This window comes from Nyctibius grandis, chromosome 32, assembly GCF_013368605.1.
Source record: "Nyctibius grandis isolate bNycGra1 chromosome 32, bNycGra1.pri, whole genome shotgun sequence".
NCBI classification, from domain to species: domain Eukaryota; kingdom Metazoa; phylum Chordata; class Aves; order Nyctibiiformes; family Nyctibiidae; genus Nyctibius; species Nyctibius grandis.
Genome location: NC_090689.1, coordinates 4,905,564 through 4,926,098, shown reverse-complemented (window position 1 = coordinate 4,926,098; position 20,535 = coordinate 4,905,564). Strand labels below are relative to the sequence as shown.

General features: G+C 43.8%; 1 protein-coding gene across 2 annotated transcripts in view; it reads left to right on the top strand.

The window, feature by feature from the left end:
• Positions 1 to 20,535, top strand: part of PAK2 (p21 (RAC1) activated kinase 2) — a 46,896-nt gene that overhangs the window by 2,298 nt on the left and 24,063 nt on the right. The window contains exon 2 of one of the 2 annotated variants that reach the window (XM_068421066.1): positions 6,399 to 6,465. The exons of the other annotated variant lie outside the window; for it this stretch is intronic. The gene's annotated coding sequence lies outside the window, so the exon portion shown is untranslated. The remainder of the gene's footprint in view (positions 1 to 6,398; positions 6,466 to 20,535) is intronic. 2 annotated transcript variants of the gene reach the window in all.

The window sequence follows — 20,535 nt, the reverse complement described above, 5'->3', positions numbered from 1 at the left end:
AGAGAAAATTACTCAAGCACCTTTGGTTTCTAAATAACTTTAGGGTAAGAAGGGTATTGATGCTGCAGATTTTGTTCTTGTGATGATATGAAAAGCCTCAGGGCCCGAATCTAGCTCTGTGTTTTACTAATAAGAGATACTTCTGCTTCAGAGTTCTTGCATCAGTCTTGATTTTGTGTTTGTTTTTTTTTTCCTTCTACCTTTTATCTGTTTTCTGCATTGGGAGGTTTCTGAGCCACTGAGAGCTTCCCTGCGAGTTTTGTGGCAGTATATTCTTGTTCCTTAACAACACGCACATTTATTGACGTGTCTGTGTGGCAGCCACAACAAAGAGAAAGCTGTTTGTTCTGAAAACAACCCCTAGTTACAGAGATGCTGTTCTAGATGGCTGGGCCCAGTGATAACCCCAGCAAAGATCACAGAATCAACCAGGTTGGAAGAGCCCTCTGGGATCGAGTCCAACCATTGCCCTGACACCACCATGTCAACTAGACCAGGGCACTAAGTGCCATGTCCAGTTTTTTCTTAAACCCCTCCAGAGATGGTGACTCCACCACCTCCCTGAGCAGCCCCTTCCAATGGCTAATGACCCTTTCTGAGAAGAAATGCTTCCTAATGTCCAACCTGAACCTCCCCTGGCCAAGCTTGAGGCTGTGTCCTCTTGTCCTATCACTGGTTGCCTGGGAGAAGAGGCCGACTCCCACTGTGCTACAACCTCCCTTCAGGTAGTTGTAGACTGCACTAAGGTCACCTCTGAGCCTCCTCTTCTCCAGGCTAAACACCCCCAGCTCCCTCAGCCGTTCCTCGTAGGTCAGACCCTCCAGACCCTTCACCAGCTTGGTCGCCCTCCTCTGGACTTGCTCCAACACCTCAACATCTTTTTTGAAGTGCGGGGCCCAGATGTGAGTCCTAGGGTCAGAAACTGGGATGCAGGCGGAAAGCTTTGAAAGAGTTGACTCACCAAAGCATCCAGGAGGAGAAGGCAGCGGAGGCATGGTGATGGGGAGAGCGTGGGGAAGGAGGGGTCTTCCTCAGCCAGGCACCGTGCATTAGCATGCGTCCTCATGAGCTGGAGTTCTGCTGGCAGTTGGGAAAAGGTGCAAGTGAGCAGCCAAAAGCAGGCGGTTGTGGAGTTTTCCCTTCTTTTTCTAGAAATGTAGTTGCTGCGTTCAGTCCTGCTGTGTTCTTGTCAAAGCAGAGGCGCTCTCTTGGACTAGGAGAGAGATTCAGAAAGGCTGCAGCAGGCTCAATTTTTAGCTTTCCAAGGAGGCACCTCCTTTCTAAATCTCAATCAAATTTGACTGTCTTGGCCCAAAACTTTGAGGGCGCTTTGTAATTGCACAGTGTCATCTTGGGGAGGTTTCTGTACCTGCTGTTGTAGTTACAGTAACTGAACGTACCTTTTCAGTTCAGTTTGACGTTGCAAACGCTGAGGTTGCCGCTCGCCTTGTGAAGTGCAGCGCTGCTGAAGATAACTAATCACTCCAAGCCCTTGGGTGCCAGGCTGAGCTACCACGTTGGCTCCCAGAAATGATCCAGTCCTCTTAATGCAGCGCTTGGCCGGTGCTCTGTTGATTCTGCACCTCGGCGAGGTCAATGTGACCCGGGGAAGCACCACGGAGGAGACTGCATCTCCTGCCAGCTTTCGGTATTTGCAGGACTTTGTCTCCTTTGAAAGGAGTCCAGGGTACTCTTTGTGGCAAAGGGTAAGAAACCCTGGGGCAAGGCACGGGTTTCGAAGGCAGGACCGGTTTTGGAGGCAGTTTCCTTTCAGCCAGGAAACACTGCAGTGTTCCCTGAAGGCCTGAGGATTCTTCCTGCGCTTTGCTGTTTGGAATTAGGGTGTCTTGAGGTTGCTATGTTGTAAGATTTTTTTAGAAAGCTCTTATTTGCATTTAAATGCAGGTGGTAAGAGGTCGGGTATGTTTTCAAGTGGGAATTGGAGATCTAGTGACCTACGTAGCTGGGACCCAGGCTGCCAGGTGTAGACTGAGCTCACCGTTCAAGCCTCACGTCACTGCTCAAGGCTTATGAGATCTTAAGAGCGTGGTTTCACCTAAAGTTGTGTCTAACTTTAACTGGAAAATACACACTTTAGTGCTTGTATTTTGACAGAGGTAGTGGACAGTGTCACCTAGAGCTGTAAACACTGGTTTGGGTCCCAGTATCTGACTTGACAGTTTAAGTCGATCATTCTATTTTCTCAGCCTCTTTCTGTTTTCCCAGCTGGAATGGGGATTAATCAGGCTTTGAAAATGTCTCACCTGGCAGGCAGGCAGACATGTAAATGTTAGGAATGTGCCTTAAAATTGACAGGAGTTTCATTTTTCCTGTTTAGATAAATTTGGGGTGATTGGGCACCCTATCTGTGAACTCACAAGAGGAATTCCTTATGCTTTCGAAAGGCTGAGGTTACAGTAGATTGAAATGCTTCAGAAATTGGTGAGGCTGCTTTTCTTCTTCAGGCAAGACGAGTGGATTTTGAAATTCTCAAATTGATGTGTCTAACCTTTGTTTATAAATTTCAAAATGCTTTTAATGTTCATAATGTTATAAATTTCAAAATGTCTTCCCTTCAGCTGCTAATGATGTACCGGTGCTCAGAATTGTTTCAATGAACACACCTTACTAGGGGAAATATAATATTTTAAAGACTCCTAGAAAGTACTGGGTGCTTTGTATCAGGTCGTCGTTTCCTAACAGATCTAAGCCCAGTGTTGGTGTTGGTGTAGCTCAAGTTTGCCCAAAGCTGGATGCTTAAAGAGCACGAGTTTGTTACTGAAATAGTGGATGTTGTCCTGGAAGATACGTGGTTACCTGTTGCCAACAACTGTACTATATTTGAATCTTTGGTCAGGGCTGTTCTGCCAATTAGCAAAAAATTGTTTCCTATCTTTAAAGGAATTATTTTGATAAGACGAGTTGAATTCTTTCTAATTCTGTAGTTTCATTTCAATGAAAAGCAGCTGTAGGAAGGAACCAACATGTTAGGGCAGCGGTGAGTGTGATCTAAAAGTGGTGTACCGTGTTAAGGAAGGGATTTAACGTGCTGTGAACCAGAATGAGGGCAGCTGGCAGGTGTGTTAAGCGATGGAAATACACTAAAAAGCCTTTCCAATTCAACTTCTTTTTTTTTCTGAAGTTTTCTGCTTCCTGTTTAGGTGCTGGATGTTTGACTCAGTGTGTACCCACAGGAGTTTGTAACTGTCAGCGTACGTAGGCTTTCCCATCACTTCTTTGATGAGTGAAATTAGAATTTTGTCCAATAACGTGGGGTTTATTTTGGAAACAAATGTAATACTTTCTACTCTAAGTTGTATTTGTTCTTCATTTACAATCATTCTAGAACTGCTTTAACTAACAGAGGTGTCTCTTGGAGAAGAGCGAGAAAAGGCTGTTTCTGGAAGATGCTTTTTGACTGTTTAAGCCTTTTCCTCTTGAAAAGGTCTTCGATAAAGTCAGAACCTGGAGGAAGGAAAATGAAAATATCTTTCCCCTAAGCCTGTTTACTGCAAAAGGCCCCCCTCTTTTAAAGGGGTCTGGTGGGGATTTGGACTTTGCTTGTCCAGAGGTCAGGGAGAAGCTGGCTGGGCAGATTCTCGTGGAAATAGCTCATTGGAAGGGGCTGAATTGAAAGTACGCTTCAGCTTGTGTATTATCTGCTTTAGGGTGTAAAAAAAAATATTGTTTAATAAGTTATGTTAATATTTTAAAGTGAGCAACTTTTAAAATTCCAAAACATTACTGAAAAGGTAATAGGAGAAGAAACTTAGTCTTTCAACTTTTTCTTCTGTTTTAAACTGACCAATCAGGAATTTATAAGACAAGGAATTAAACATTTTTGACCTTTTTGCCAGGATTCAGCATATCAGAATTGAGGAAAAACAATTTCTGGCCCAATTCCAGGTGCTGCTGAAAAGGGGCCTCTGTGGAATTGAGGAGGTTACGGAAAGGATCTCCCTCTTGCTACGGGCAGGTCACATCAGTCTGACAGCCCCGAGGCTGCCTGAAGTGCCAGCAGCAAGCACTCCCTGAAGGTGTTGGAGGAGAAGGGACCAAAGGGTGAGAGCAGTCATCCGTATGGAGACCTGGTTACGTGTCCGTAAGCTCTTTTTGGCCGATTCACACAGAAACGTTGCTCTAAATGCCCACGCTAAGGCAGTTAAATAAGCTGAGTGCTTGAGATTTTTACCAGGATGTTAAATCACAGAATCAACCAGGTTGGAAGAGCCCTCTGGGATCATCGAGTCCAACCATTGCCCTGACACCACCCTGTCAACTAGACCAGGGCACTAAGTGCCATGGCCAGGCTTTTCTTAAACCCCTCCAGAGATGGTGACTCCACCACCTCCCTGGGCAGCCCCTTCCAATGGCTAATGACCCTTGCTGAGAAGAAATGCTTCCTGATGTCCACCCTGAACCTCCCCTGGCCAAGCTTGAGGCTGTGTCCTCTTGTCCTATCGCTGGTTGCCTGGGAGAAGAGGCCGACTCCCACTGCGCTACAACCTCCCTTCAGGTAGTTGTAGACTGCACTAAGGTCACCTCTGAGCCTCCTCTTCTCCAGGCTAAACACCCCCAGCTCCCTCAGCCGTTCCTCGTAGGTCAGACCCTCCAGACCCTTCCCCAGCTTGGTCGCCCTCCTCTGGACTCGCTCCAACACCTCAACATCTTTCTTGAAGTGCGGGGCCCAGAACTGGACACAGGATTCAAGGTGTGGCCTCACCAGCGCCGAGTACAGTTAAGTTCACCTGCTGTGACTAATTCAGACCAGAAATAATGTGACTCTAAGGGAGCTGCTTGATTTTACACCTTGATACTAATGTCCAAGCTTACGAAGTAATTCTTTGTGGTGAAGGGAGCCTTGACTGTGTGCAGTCAGGAAACTCACGCAAGTGCCTCCTGATTTTTGTTTCTGGCGTGTTGCAAAGCATGTGGCAGCTGAGGACTATTTCGCAGTAACGAAAGTATGTGTTGGCAGTGCTGGTGACTCACTGCGTTTGTGAATGCTGCTTTTTCTTTCCAGCTCTTCTGGACTTATTTGCAGGGATTTTATACATGTGGTATAGTACTGTTTTGGTTTGGCTTTTTTTTTAAGAGAGGATTGGTGTTGAGATTTTTACATGTAAGATTATTTTTTCCGGTAGCTGTTGGAAATGGAAAATAAAAATTCAGAATAGTTCAGTATGGCTGGTTTGGATGCTTTCTTCACAAGCAGGGCTGTGTGTTTTAGTATGTGGTTGTGATGACTTTTATTTTCTTATTTATTAATAATTATTCCACTGTAAAATATTTTACTTCTGAGAGGCATAATTCTCATTCTCCTTGGCTTGTTGTATGTACACTAGAAAGTCTTACAGTCTTTTTGCAACACGGGCAAATGTACTCGTGCTTGGTAAAACTAGGTTGAGTATTACTCGTGGAAGAAGTTAAGACACCTGGTAAACCTCTGTGATAGCACATCCACAGCTTAGAGCATCTAACGTAATAAAGTTTTAGTGTCTTACAGAAATAACTTAGAAGGGTTGGGGAATAAACTAAAAGCATGTGAAAATACCAAGATTAAATGATTTTTCGTTTGGTTTAAGTCATGGTAGTGATGATTTTGTTACTCCAGCAAAGCAAAATTTCTATTAACACTAACAGGATTTAAATGATTTTTTCCATTCCCTCATTACTGCTAAGAGCTACTTGTCAGACATGTTGTTGGCACTGACTTTTATCTCGTAACGCTTTAAGCATGACTTGTTGGGGATCCTCCTTGCCCTGGTATTGAAAATCTTTGGAAGTTAGTCTTTGGCAGTTCTTTTCCACCAGGTCTTACTCGGCTAAGCGACTGGTGATGGTTGTACTTTACTTCCTCAGCCCTTCCGAAGCCCGCGGGGCAAAGTGAGATGCCAACTTCCTAAATTTAAAACTGCATCTTAATTGGAGAGTTCTCATTGTTTCGAGGATCTTGGTCAAGATTGAAAATAGATGTAACTCTTGTTCCGTGTCACTCTGATTAACGAGAGTGATGGTGTTTCCTACACTGCTGAGACAGGTTTCTCTTCCTAACCCTTAACGGTTTTGTCATTTTGTCACATAACTTGTCAGCAATCCTCAACATTTCGGGTCTTAATTGCCCCTTTTTCTTGTTTATGTTTTTAATTTCCTAAACGAGGTATGGGTATCATCACTGCTTTCTTTTTGGCTTCATGCGTACCGCCTATGTACTCATACGTACCTGGTCAACAGTGGACGATGGGCCATTTTCCAGTGGTGACAGACTGGTGGCAAGTGACTGCTCTAACTGTTGTTTTGTGGGCTCTCTCTTTGTTGCCAAGTTTAATAGAGATCTCTATCTCGATTTCACTCTATTGAAATGGCTTACTGAAATTTGCTTCCTGTTTTCTTAACAGAATTGAAAGGACCTGAGGAAAATTTCCCTTAGATGACAAGCTCTTGGAAAGTTGACCACTTCTAAAGGTACTATATTAGGGTTAACTTTTTCCATAGCTACAAGAAATTTTATGAGAGGAGAATATTTTTATTGGTATTAAAAAAAAAATGTGTGAATTTACTAATTCTGTGATTATGAAGGTCTTCCATGCTCATTTGTTGCAACAAAAATGTTTTACGCCCTTGTTCATATGTTCAGACTCACAGGTAGCAGCTAATAGTATTGTAAAGTAAAAAGAGGAAGACTCAGAAGGCACAAAATTGTTGTGCTGGCTCAGGCCAAGGTGCTGACTGCAGTCTCTTCTTGACGGATATTGGCTTCAGTGTAAGGACTCTCTTAAATGGCTTTTTGGAGCTGGGATGTGGCCCAGGACTTGCTTCAGTTGCTGTCTGCAGTACCCTGGTTTTGCAGTACTGAGGAAGGAGTAGACAGTCGCAGGGTGATGCCTCCCTGATATCTCCTTCATCTTCCTGTGATTTAGGGCTCAGCTGGTACAGAAGATTAAGGTAATGCTATAACGCAAGTCTCTAGTTCTTGTGTTGGTGGCACAGCGTGAGTGATGGCTTCTGTTTTTTCATAGATTATTATTATCATGCATCCCTTGCAATGGAATTAGAGCCCCTCAGACAAGTGGGGTAGCTCTTATTTCTATTAGAGTAAGTAGCTTTAATTATTTTCTTGGGGTGGTGTGCGTGTCTGTGAGGACCTCGTGGACAGAAGCCTCATTTCATGGATGAATTTTTGTGTTTTGTACGTGGTAGACATTAGTCTTTGAGGTCTGTCTTATGTGAGTTCAGTCTCATCCTCACGGATATCTTCAGCTGCTTTATAATTGCACGACTGTTACTGGAGGCAAGATAATAAGGTAGAACTAGGTTTGGGAACTGCATCCTTTTCGTTCGTAAATGCCTAAGCCTCACAAAAATGCATTTTCTGAAGCTTTAATATTTAATATTTCACTGAAACCTTATCATCCTGCCCGTAAGGATTTCACTCATTCTTTATTGAACAGGTACATAGTTATAATATGTGGAACTGGAAGGGTTACTTCATTTTAAACTTCTCCAAGTGCTACTTAATTTTAAACTTGCCCAAGTGCTGCAGTATTGCAGCCTCCTTGCCTAGACAGCCCAGGCCTTACAGCTGTGATAGCTGAAATACTGATAGTATAAAACACTCTAAGGAAACACTTTGAATAATAAATTTAATAGAATCACATTTACAGTTACTTAACATCTTGTGTAAATTGTTAAGCAACCTGATAGATGCCCAAAGACAACCTGTCACCAGCGACAGACCTTTCACACAGTGTTTGCTCTCTTATATATGCTTCTGTATTAAACTCCTGTCATAATTTGTACAATATAAGTAGGTTTTTAAAGTCTTTTGCAGCTTTCTAAGTTCAATATTATGTTTTGTCAACTGTTCAAATATTATTTTAACTAGACAGCTTCCTTTGGAAGCTCTCCTGCTTCACAGGGCGTTGGTTATCCTGTGTAGTAATTTACACAGTCCTTTGTTCAGTTGGTAACTGTGTTCTTCGTTTAGTATTTTTATTTTTTAAAAAGTATTTCATTTTTGAGCTGTAAAATTGATTTCTGTGGTCCTGGTGCTGCAACATCCTATATAAACAGTTGTAGATGGCTAGAGATAATTTGTGTCTAGTTCTCCATGAGTAAAGCAGGGATAAAATAGTAACTTCTGTGAAGTGTACTGACATAAAGTGGTAGGATGTATTACATCACTTTGAAAATTTGATAGATTTGTTTGACCACTTGCAATAGGTGTTTAAACTGTTGTATGTTTATTGACATATATGGATGTTTATGATATTTTTATCATACATATGATTTGTGAACTGTAAGAAGCATATGTAGTAGTAATAATACACAGAAGAGGTTGGGGTTTTTAATCTTCCTTTTTTCCCTGCTTATTGGCTCCTATAGTTGTCTTGTAGGCTTGGCAAAAATTAGTTTCCACATCAGCATATGAGGAATAAAGATGTTTTTTTTGAATTATGATACAATTTTAAGCTTTCTTGGCTGATTTTTTTAAAATATATTTTGATTTGTAGCTTGTGCACCCAGTTCTAGATGGTTTAGATTTGTTTCTTCATCATTTTAGACAAAAACCTGTTTATGAGTAAGAAGAGTGAGAGAAGTAGTTTTACTAGGAATGACTTAAAAAAGAAAAATTAGTTTAAAAAACTCATTCTGGCAGCCAGTTTTGTGAATGTAAATTGTTCTTCCCAGGTTCTAAACGACTGCTTTGACTCCCTGGAAGATGTAGAAGAACATCTGCCCAAATTTCAGGGATTTGCTGCGTTAAACCTTATGTTAAGGTGTTGCTTGTATGTGTGCAAGTAATTTTGAAGTAGAAAACCTGTAACAGCACGTGAGGCAAAGCAGGGCAGTGTCACAAAAAGGCCACTGGAGCATGAACATGGGTGAATGATTTACAGAGCCCATTTGCCTCGCTCGCTTTTTCCTGTGGTGTTTTAGGTGTTACACTTCGCTGGTTTTCTGTTGATGAACGCAGGTCTTCATGTCCAAAATTTTATGTGCTTAGAGATCTTAGAAATTCGTGTTGATTTGAGTTGGGCCAGCTACAGTTTGTGCTTTTTATATTGTTTATTGCTGGGGAAGGATGGGCTATAACGTCGTGCAAAGACTGCAGGATTGGGTTGTATGCCCCATCTACATATCTGCGCCACTGCTAATAGTGTTAAATATGCCAGGAAAAAATAGGTTCACTGCTTGTCTCTTTATATAAAATTTGTAAAACTTTAAACTTCAGCAGCGTAATGAAGTTCTCTCCGAATGCAACCATCTTCAAGCACTTGGATGAGCCAGCTGTGGGCAGAAGGAGCGTTGGTGAGGTTTCAGTGCTGAGCTCTGGGGAGTATTTTACGAAGATCTGATGTCATCCTACAGTCCTGAGCTGCTGTTGGGGTGACCCTTCCTGAGCGTGTTGCTTTCTCCTTGATTTTTTTCTCGTTTTAATAAATTGACAGCCTCACTTCCAAGCTCACGGGATGCCCTGCTTCCCTATCAAGATCGACGGGCTGGCTATTGCTAACCGTTTGCAGGGCAACTAGTTTGCTGTTGTCCCCTGTTCCCAGTTTTCCTCCAAGTAACTGCAGCAGTAAACACTGCTTTGTACTTTTCCTGTCACCAAAAGCAGTCTGACTGTGGTGGGGGGGGTTATCAGTTCTGTTGATGCGGGCAGGACCCTGGTTAGGGGTGAGAGAGCCAGACCTTGGCACACTCCCAGGTCCTTTTCCACCAGGCAGCTTTCCAGCCACTCTTCCCCTAGCCCGTAGTGGCGCGTGGGGTTTTTATTTCTGTTTTTTAGCTGTTTTCTCAACTGCATCGTTTGAAAGGGATGTTTGGTCAACGCTTTTTTCCTCTTTGTCTTTTCCCATATTATTCCTTTTTTCCATAGCTGACATTTGACAGCTCTACTGGTGTGATGAGTGACGGACCCCTTAATCTTGGATTCTTGCTTTTTATTTTTTTTTTTGCCATCCTGATACACACTGCGTGTTTCCTCTTCTCTTTCCAGTTAGCCTTGGACCTCTAATCTGGATGGGTAAGCCACGGCCTTGTCTTACTGTTGCCCAATAATATTTCCAGAGCTTAAAAAAGCCCTTTTCTTCACAGAATCAATGAGGTTGGAAGAGCCCTCTGGGATCATTGAGTCCAACCATTGCCCTGACACCACCATGGCAACTAGACCAGGGCACTAAGTGCCATGTCCAGGCTTTTCTTAAACCCCTCCAGAGATGGTGACTCCACCACCGCCCTGGGCAGCCCCTTCCAATGGCTAATGACCCTTGCTGAGAAGAAATTCTTCCTGATGTTCAACCTGAACCTCCCCTGGCGAAGCTTGAGGCTGTGTCCTCTTGTCCTATCGCTGGTTGCCCGGGAGAAGAGGCCAGCTCCCACTTCACTACAACCTCCCTTCAGGTAGTTGTAGACTGCACTAAGGTCACCTCTGAGCCTCCTCTTCTCCAGGCTAAACACCCCCAGCTCCCTCAGCCGTTCCTCGTAGGTCAGACCCTCCAAACCCTTCCTGTTAGAGCTACTGGTGATCTCTCCGCGTGACACCGGTAGCCTGACATTTTTAGAGCGATATCATTGCTCAGTTGAGTGGTGATTGTCCGGGTTGAGCAGCTGTGAATGCTGTTAGAAATATAAAAGGGCACCGAACTGCAGAGGTACCTCGCGCAGGGTACCCTTTATTCAAATAACTTTTGCTCTGGAATGTGTGATCCCTCCCTGCCTGTAAATGCCAGATTTAATTAAGAGAGAATCTCAATGATGAGATGCAGACTTCATGTTTTTTTTTTCTTGTAAACTTTCCCTGCTTGCCCTTTTCCCCAGTCTCCTTTGATCTCTAGAAAACCTCAGCTCATGAAAATAAAGGCTGAAAAGTGTCTTCTAGTTAGTGAAATATGAGTAAGCACAAACACCTTGAATCATGGATTTGCATGCGATGTGCACGCTGCAGGCTGTCTTCTCTGCCTTTAGTTGACTCAGGTTTTTAAGTCGGTAGAGCAGGGGGTAAGTAATTTCCTTGTTGAGGGTTGAACAGGCTTTTTCAAACACCTTTGAGTACACGTTATCGTTATGCAGCGTTGCACAATGCTTCCTTGAAGGAAAACTCTGGCTGTGGGCTGTATGAAATGAAGCGTGGCTTGAATTCAGCTGGTGGGCGGTAACTACCCAGCCCTGCGGCAGAGGGTGGATGTGGGTCCCTCTTGATTTAATCCCTCCTCCATCGAGCTCTTCGGACCTCCAAGGGTTGCGTCTGGGAGCAAGGTGGGAATGGGCATCCTCGACTGCTGGCTCATTTCTGTGCGCTGCTGTCATCGGCTGGCACTGACCATGTCGTAGCCTCGCCCAGTGAGTTTTCCCGCCAAACTCAGGGGAAATGGGAAACGAAGGGCGTTGGGAAGTCACTTCTGAGGCCCCTCTGGCGCTGTCACCTGTGGTGTTTGAGCTGGTTTAGAAGCAATAAAGCAGAGGAGAAGTTTCTAGCTCACTGGTGGTAAAATATGCCAAGCAGAAGTGATTCAGGTGGGAGCTGATTGCTATGCATGGTTTAAAGGGAGATGTTTCACAAGGCTCACAGGTGGCTGCAGTATACAGTGAAGTCAACTAGTGTTAATTTGTGTAAATTTTCTATGCGCTAATGGCCTTTTACTAGGACTCTTGCACATCTTTGTTCTGTGCCTCTTCTGATTTTGCACTGTTGATATCCTTTTCAATCACAAAACACACCTGATAATTAAGAAATTATAACCCCCCCAATTAAAAAAGTTTAAAAAATGAAAAGTTGGGAGAAAAAGTTCTCCTTACCCAGGTTTCTGCTGTTGCTGTGTTGTTTTTTTTTTTGTTATATATAGACTTTGTGAACCTGATCTGCCAGTTTGGAAGGCTGCCAGGATCTTAGATGTGTAATCTGCTTTGCTTATCTTTATCAATGATTACATGAAAGTTGTACTTTATTGTGCCTGCACCGAGGGGTGGGGATGACTTAGCTGTAAGCATTGTGTGGTGAAGAAGTAGTAGCTTAAATACGCTTGGTTGTGTGGGCTGCCCAGGGGATGAGGAGGTGATGTGTCCTACTGGTTGCTCCTAGAAGACTGGGATCTGTTTTTATTTTGAAAATGACATTTTTTTGCCATCTGGTTGCTTGTTTTCAATGCAAGACTTTGCACATCTGCTAAATGCCTTAAGTAGTAAATAGTTGAATTGCTTTAGGTCGTAATGTACTTTGGCAATGGGTTTGAAGAATATTTTTCTTTAGGAAGCCTTAGTAACTCTTTCAGATACGCCATGAATAGGATATTTGTCTTCTGCAACTTGGTTCACGGTAAGCACATCTTATTACAGTTTTGGAGAGACTATTCCTCTTCTGAACAAAAGATACGTTTCCTTTCTGCTTTTTTTAATTCCTTCTATTCAACCATGCTTTTTTTCCTTCTTTTTTTCCACAACTCTCTTCTTCATTTGGCAATTAAAAGGCAGTTATTTTTCTCTGTGCCGTGTTTTCCCTTCTATTTGTGTGACTCGGCAAAAATCATAAGGAAATTGAGGGGTTTGGAAAAAGACAAATTGGAAAGAATTTAGCTGGGTATGTTACGTGTGTCATCCAGTCTGATTTTTTACTATCGTTGGCGTGGGAGCATTCTGCATTCCCTCTGTCACTTGTAGCAGTAAAGGGAAGACAGCAAGAAGGGACCAGTTTATAAACTTCATGGTTGTAGCCTTGCTGGTTGAAGGAGGAAAACGGTGCTTGTGGCTGTTAATTTTGCACAAAAGACACTGGCAATTTATCGTCTCCGTTAGTGGGTTGGCCTCGCTGAGCAGTTTGGTTAACGTGTGTCCTTGTGTAAATCTGAATGAAAATTTTACAGTTGACAGGCTCAGATGGTTTATTTCTGGTTTTTAGCTGTTTTCTCAACTGCATCATCTGTAAGGGATATCTTTCTTGTTTCTGCTTGTAAATCAGGGAGAACTGTGCTTGTTTGGAGTATCTTAGGTTAGGCTAGTTTCCTAAATAAAAAGAACTGTTAGCTTTTGCAGGTACGTGATTTGGCGTTGACCAAACACTTTTATCTGAGACCCCCTAAAGCTGGAGAGAGATGTTTCAACAAGTCCTGTGGAGATTGGTGCCTGCCTTTATAGAGGTGGGAAGGCTTGGAGAGCTGCGTGTTGTGCTGGAGCATCTGCACATGTTTTTAATAACCGTAGGTGGAACAGATTATCCGGCTGGCTCTTACTGGCCGTTATCAAGGTTACTCTTGTTCTTGCTTTTGCACAAGTCCTCTTTTGGCAGGCAGAAGACCTGCGACTGCGTTTGCCAAGTCTGCAAGAAAGTAATTCTTTGTCTGCTGCTGCTGGTTGATTTGCACAACTTTTCTGAGTTGAAATGCAAAGATAAGTATTTCCAGTCTCTGAAGGTAGTCTTATACTGCTCCAGAAAGCTCCTTTTTGGATCTGATTAAATAAATCTCGGATCCAAACGCTTCAAGCTGGAAATCTGAAAAGATTTGTTTTGCTTTTTGTGGAGAAGACAGGCTGAGATTTGCTGGTTCTGTGAATTTTTCTGCAGCGGTGAAATAGTTTCAAAGTCGATGAGCTGCTGAACTAACATGCTGTTAGAGATGGGGCAGGAAGCGAGCTGTGGCTAGGTAGCACCATCTGAATAAAAACTTGTCAGAAAGCTGCTTTCAGCTAATCCCTGGGAGGAAGTGAGCTATAATCAGTACTAAGTGAGCTAATCACAGGAAATCTATTGCTCAACAGGAGCCTTTAAAAAAAAAAGGGGGGGGGCGGGGGGGATGGGGAAGAGAAAGGGGGAAAGAAAAATACCCACGCAGCCATTTCATTCTGCTTTTGAACTCCCAAATCTGTTTGGTCCAAGAAAATGGAATATCTGATGAAATGAGCAGCCATCTGATCTCCACTTAAAAACTGTACGATGTGTGTATCTGTTTGCCCTCTTTTCCAGAATAGCAAAGCATCAAGTCTCATCTCCTCCAGTAAGGTGTGTTTTCAGGTATTAAAAGGTGCTGGTGTGGGGAGGCTACCAAAGCCTCTGGAGGCTTGGGGTCAGTGTACTGGGAATGAGTCTCCAGACATTTTCAACAAGGATTTTTATAATATAAACCAAGAGTGGGACATGACTATCTTAAATCTGTCTTGTTACAGCAGTCTTTTCTTGCAGCATCACACAGTAGCTCTTATATTATTTTTAATTACTCTGCACTGCTTTTCACTTGACATCTTCTGCCTTGGAGGTTTGTTTCCCAGACATCTATTTTGCTGTTTTCCTCTGCTCTGGACCTGACCGTCCCGGATATGCTGCTCTTTGTGTGTGACATACGTTGCCAGTATGTAGCACCCTATAAGGCTCTACAGGAAGACAGCAAATGACAGCCGCCGCCGTGCAGATCGCTGTAAGGATAACTTTCTTTTCTCAACCCTTGTGCCCTCTGCTAGAGCAGGGACAGGGAAATGTTTACCATCAGGGCTTTTTCCACTTCTGATCTGTTCTCTTTTCTTCTTCCATTCCTCCTGTCAGATAAAAAAGGGTTTTGCTGTGTTGCTTTCAAGCACCGTGCCCGCTGTCTGCGTCCGTGGCCCACGTGTTCTGCAGCTCTCCTTGCAGCAATTCAGGTGGTGTCCCAATATGGTCCTGCAGCTGTAGTGGCACATCAAGGATTATGATTTCAAAAGCAAAGTGGTTATGTTTCTTAATGTGGCGTTAGCCTGAAATTCGTTACTTCTGCTTTTTGGTCAGCCCTGCAAAATAGACTTAAATCTGATGTTTGTGTTGCTCCTTCTGCGTTACATTAAACGAGTTGAGTAATTTTTACCTGCAATAAACAGAACTGAGTTCAGTTTGCAGCTCTGTGAGCCTTCTGTCAGGGCGAGTTCATGCAGAGGATTTGATTTATTTCACTGATTTAGTTCTGTCTCCTCGGAGATCTGTTGCCTAAGTGGCAGTGTAAAGCCAGGATATTGTGTGCCAGGAGCAGGAATTTATGTACCTGTTATCAGACAGCTCTGAGCTTGATGTGTTTGGGTTTTTTTTTTCCTCCCAAGCAGTAGTCCAATTTACTTTTGCGTCAAATCCCAGGCAGCAAAATACAGATGCAGCCTAGACTCCTCAAATACATTAGTTTGAACATCTTAAGAAGACAAATTCAGCTCGTTATGATACGAGAACTTTGTACACCAGCTGTTCCGTTTGACGTGTGGCACCATCTTCCCAACCCTGCTCGGGGCCTGGCAGTGCTACACTGTAAGACTGATGTGGACACACACATAATGCATATTTAAAGCTTAATCTGCTCAAGTCCAAGTGTTCCAGGAACAACGTGACTGCGCTATAGCAGATAGGAAAATGCTTGTCTTCAATTTCATTTTACTTCCCTTCAGTCATTCTGCAAACAAGTTTGAGAGGAAAAATGTTTGTCCTTTTGTAGAAGCACTCCGCTTCAGCTGGGACGGGAGCGCGTGTCAGCCCTGAGAGCGATCACGAGGGAGGCCGAGGGAGCCAGGCCCGGCACAAGAGCTGTGCTTAGGAAGTTCTTCAGGAAGCAGCCCCGCTTTATGCTCACACAAGGGGGAACTGAGGAGAAAAAAACCCTAGCAAAAAACAAGTCAAAGCCAGAGCATTCAGACCAATGTGCTGCAGCAGTGTGTGTGTGTCAGCTTTCTGAAAACGCTGCCCAATTCTCACTTTACTTTCCAGCTTTTACTCACTGTCAGGGTTATGTTTCTGGGTGTTTTCCCACCGGTGGCAGCGACAGGAACTGCTGTCTCTCTTCTGTGACCTGGGTACACCATAGGTTATTGGGCCCTTCCCCAAAAGGAAGCAAGCTAGTGAGCAGCAGAACATCATTGTAAAAACGAAACTCTGAATGCACGTGCAAATTGGTCGCTGCAGGTCTCTCCAGGGGCTGGGAGGGAGAGGATGGGTTAAGCTACATCGGGAGCTTTCCTGTGCCTGTCTTCCCTCAGTGTCACCGGGCAAAGGTGGAAAGAGAAGAGTTGCACTTCTGAGGAACCTGGCTTCAGGTCTCCCACTGTTGGTGGTGGGTGATTTAGGATGGCACAGATCCTGGCTGGCCGCTTGCTGCTGCCTCTGCAGCAGGGGAGAGAGCGCATTTGCTCTTCAGCTGCTGCAGTTTGTGTTACGATGGTGTCTAAGGCTGCCGAGGAGGAAGAGAGTACTTCCATTTTTGCTGCCTCAGTGCAGGGCAAGAAACCTGTGTCAAAAGGAGGAGACGACTATTGGGAATAGTGTCATATACTGGGGATAAGGACTGAGAGTCGGAGCCTTGTGATCAGCAGCGCTAGTACCTGTGAGTATGTTTTGTGGAGTAAGCAGCAGAACTGTTGGGAGAAAAGCTTTTAGCTCCTTTTGTGTCCTTTTTTTTTGTGAGTGTAGTGGGTTGCAGCACTGTCCTGTGATGGGAATGAATCTGTCTGAAGTCTGTAGTTTGCAGCTTGACAGCTTGTTTCTGTGGCTCATTCCATTGCTTTCTAGTTCTTGTAATTAAATGTAGTGTGACTAGTGATTGTGGGGAGTTGTCGATGTGCTTGAATACATTATTATTACTGGTATTAGCTTCACTGGCAAAGATGAAAGTGAATCCCTTTCCCCGATTACATCCTCTTCCATATATTACCTTTGCTGCTTCTGTCATCTTTCTTCCAGATTTAGCATATTTTATGAGGTTGCTCAAACTTAGGTTAACTATTTCAGTAAATGTCTTTCAACCAAGCTAAAAAAAACCCCCACCATTAATTCTGTTGTCTGATTCTGTCAGAGAAATATGAACCTGACACCCCCTTTGCCAGCATACAGGCTCCTCGCAGGCGCTGGAAAAAATGCACATTCCCCATGTCCTTGTAACTCCCTGCGTAAGCCGCGACTCATCACGCGGGTGATGGTGCGAGAGTGGTTACGCTGTGAAATGAACAGGCTCCTTTTCCTCTTTGGGGGAGTGAGAGAGCAGAGAAGGAGCTTCAGGGTGTATTTGCACTCCTCTTCCCCCCCCCACCCCTTCTTTATTTAATCCCTCCTTCAGTCATTGCCCATAATGCCAAACCTCCGCAGCAATTTCAACAAGTGCTTCCTGATGCTGTGGAAACTTTCCCTGTATAATGAAGACAGGGTAAGGATAAAGGAGAGGGAAACTGCTCTTTTCTTCTGCACTCAGCTGTCAGAAAGAGACTGACTGGATTTGAACCTGAACAAAATGATTTTTACCTTCCGATGAAGACTGAAGGATCAGTCTTGTGTTTCCTGAAGCGATCTGTTGTGAGTGGAGCTGTTGTAATTTATTTAAACGATGAATTCAAAGCTGCCATGCGTTAAAGTGGTCCTTTGTGCAAAAGAGTTTTGGATCTAGCACTTTATTTTAACAACAGTCTTTGGAACAGCCGCTCAGAAATGATACTACTTTGTGTTATTAAATAAATCACATCTCTTAAGTTTTTCCTAAAAGCTGAGGTTTTACTAAACCACAGATTTCACGAGCTTGAAGGATTTTAACTGCAAAGCCAGTCCCTGAGGTGGGAAGCCAGTGCCCGAGCTCTTTCTCACACCCCAGTCCGCTCCGCCAGCCCCGCAGCTTGTCGTCCTCCTGTAGAGCTCCTGGGCTCTACTTTGAGCAAGGCCAAGGATGTTTCTGAACGCTTTGAACATGAAATACTGCTCAGAACTGCAGCTCCAAGGGCTCCACACAGGCGCTGTTATGCCAGTATCTTGAAACGCCTTATTTTCTCGTGGAGTTTTGGATTTCCATGTACTTGCTTCCAACTTGTTGCTGAACAGTTTCTTCTCTCGAGCACGCAAGGTGCTAAGGAATGATTCGTTTCAGGTCAAGCAGCTGTAATACCGAGTATGTGATCAGCTGACTTGTGCTGTTTGTGTCACTAAAAATGGAGAGTTTTTACTACAGTGAGAAATTTATTTTAAAAATATGTGAAGGGCAGGAAACATTTTTTAAATATGCAACCTGAATACCACGTTATAGCGTCGTGAATTCAGTGACTGAGCTCTCCAAGGGAGCGTGCGGGGAATTAGTCTGGGCTTGGAAGGCCAAGTCTGTTCTTGTCCAGCTTCAGATGCAGGTTAGCTGTTTAATCCTTCCATCCTGCTCTTGCTAATGTCAGGCAGCTCCAAGAACTGCACGGAAGGAGGAAATAATAGAGTTTACTTCAGAAAAATACAAAAGGCTACTCATGACGTTGCTGTCTTCACATGGTGTTAGAGTTTTGTGATGTGCTTCTTTACCTGCTGTGATTTATTTAGCTGTCTGATTGTATTTCCTTGTTCAAAAGGGGTGCTTTCTTTTAAATGTCTCTTCCCATTTGGATAGCTAAGGACACTGTATCCTATTCTTTTCTGAGATTTGATTAGCATAAGGGAAATGGATTATGGTCCCGTGTACTGCTACCCCTGTACTACTACTGAAGCCCGACTCCAGTAGGACTCTCGAATACCATATATCTGATTTGGTGGTTCAGACCAGAAATTTGTACGTCTCACTTTGTGCAAACAATATGTATTGTGAGGGAAGTGTTTGGAATTAAAATCCCTGTGGGTAGTCTACTTGGACCTGCTGTTAGATTGCAAGGTTCTTAATTTTTTCCCCATATTGCAGTGTAGGTACTGGAAAATACAGAAGATCCTGCAGATAACTTGCAACATCTGCAAGAGCAATCAGTAAGTGAATTTGGAAGAGTGTTGGAGGATGGGAATTGCAGTCTGGTTCACAACAGCATCCCTGCAGACATGTTCAAGTGTTGCAGGTCTATTTATCGCTCCATCGTCATGCAAAGGGCTCAGAGGCAGGTTTGGCTAGGTGGGTGTTGCACAACTTTGACCGCTCTTCCCCACTAGTCTCTAAGGAGATGGGGCAACCAGCACGTGGCCAGTTTTTACTTGCACTTGAACTTTGTGCTGCTTGTGCCTCTGAAGGTATTTGTACAGAAATTATATGCTTTCATGGGCATTTATGGTGATAACTCATTTTAATCTCTCTTGAGCTTCACGACATAAAACAGTATGCTCTTGTGCTGCATGAATTCGGGCTGCTAGCCTGCTCTGGTTTTCTTCGTTGGGATCTGGCAGTATTCACCCAGTGCAATGATAGGCAATGGCAGTCCGTCTGGTTTTAGTTCTTCTGCTAAGACCCTGTTGTGCGAGATGCGTGTGTTGTGCCCAGACAATATTGTGCACAATATTTATACTTCGGAAATAAGGTGGGATAATTGAGAGTGGATTTCACTGTCTTATCCTGACTTTTTGGAATGACACTGGTAATGATTCCCATTGATAGCCTCAAGCTTCGCCAGGGGAGGTTCAGTTTGGACATTAGGAAGAATGTCTTCTCAGCAAGGGTCATTAGACGTTGGAAGAGGCTGCCCAGGGAGGTGGTGGAGTCACCATCTCTGGAGGGGTTTAAAAAAAGCCTGGACGTGGCACTTAGTGCCATGGTGTAGTTGCCATGGTGGTGTCAGGGCAATGGTTGGAGTCGATGATCCCAGAGGGCTCTTCCAACCTGGTTGATTCTGTGATTCTGCTCTGGTGGTGTGGCTGGGACTGAGTCATGCTTTGGGACTATGATGGGCAGCTGGTAGACAGCAGTAGGCCATTCATTTCCCAAACCATTATGAGAGGAGGAGGTCAACACAGAGGAGACGTGTTGGCTCCTGTTCCAAAGAGGTAGCTCATCATTTGAGCGTATGGAAGAATGAGGGGCATATTTGTTAGAGCTGTCATCGTGAGGTGAATTCTGTAAATCCTTCTTTGTACTATTTACTGGGTAGCAGAGAGGTTGCCTGTTTCTTGGTGATCAGAGAAAAATCTCCAGGGTACTATGGGCAGGGAGGAAAGGCCAGTGCAGATTTTCTTGAATGTGTCATGTAGATGCTTTGTTGTGCTGTGTTTTTAGCTTTAGCAGCTCTTTGTTCGTGATCTCGCTCATGTTTTTGGTAAGGACTCAAAGAGGATTGCAGTGATAGTTCTTTATATATAATCTAAAAAGATATATTCTTTTTACAAATGGAGAAAGTGTGGCACAAAGTGCTGAGGCAATGCAAGTCCTGATTCAGAAGTGGAATGCAGCCAGTGGATCTTAGTCCCATGCTCTCTAATACGACTTAATGTGGACAGTGTGCTGACTTGTAAGTTCTAAACGTAAGCTATTCTTTTCTCCCCAAGATCTTGGCTGATAGATGACAAGGAGGAAAGCATCTAAGGCTTGCAGAGGTGTTTGACTCCAGAGCACGAAGCTCTCTGAGCTAGAGCTACCCCTAAAATAAGTTGTACTTATGCCCTTATGTGTACTGTCCTTTTCACGTGCACAATCTTTGTGTGAACAGATAGTGAACAGATCTGGGAATTAATCCACATTATAAATGACTGTTCTTTTTGACTGGGTTAATTTTATCACTGGAAAACTTGGTCACTGCATCCCACAAATGAACGGGTGGCCCTGAAGCGGGAGTGAGGAAGGGATGCTCTTCCTTTGGTGGAGATGTCAGTGTCTGCCAGTGCAGTGC